The 326-nt window shown below is 50.6% G+C and overlaps 1 protein-coding gene across 2 annotated transcripts in view; it reads left to right on the top strand.

Annotated features, from left to right (window-relative positions):
- Positions 1-326, top strand: part of LOC118333548 (probable carboxypeptidase X1) — a 30,384-nt gene that overhangs the window by 11,789 nt on the left and 18,269 nt on the right. The gene's annotated exons all lie outside the window — the stretch shown is intronic.

Here is a 326-nt window from a genome sequence, read left to right as displayed (position 1 = left end):
CATGTTTGAGCCGCTGAGTGGACGGTTCCTCAGGTTGGTCACTATCAGCTCGGACTCTGTCCCAGCAGCCGTCATGTTCCCTGTTGTGATCCTCTTTCCTCACTTACGCTGGAATTTAGATGTTTCAAATCATCCTGCGTGGCAATGTGACATGTGATTTCCTTTAATCTTCTGTCCACGGAGCTCATATTTCAGGTAGAGTGAGTCCCCGGGGCTCCCGTAAGTTTCACCATGTCAGACACACAGGCAGCTCCAAGAAGTAAAGAAAGGTGCGAACGCACCAGTGCAAGATGCACCCAAATCACTGCGCTGTGTGCTGCATCCAT

Source organism: Morone saxatilis, unplaced genomic scaffold (genome assembly GCF_004916995.1).
Source record: "Morone saxatilis isolate NCDOM2014 unplaced genomic scaffold, NCSU_SB_2.0 Contig22, whole genome shotgun sequence".
Classification (NCBI taxonomy): Eukaryota; Metazoa; Chordata; class Actinopteri; family Moronidae; genus Morone; species Morone saxatilis.
Note: the sequence above shows the minus strand (reverse complement) of the source record. Positions and strands in the feature narration are given on the sequence as shown.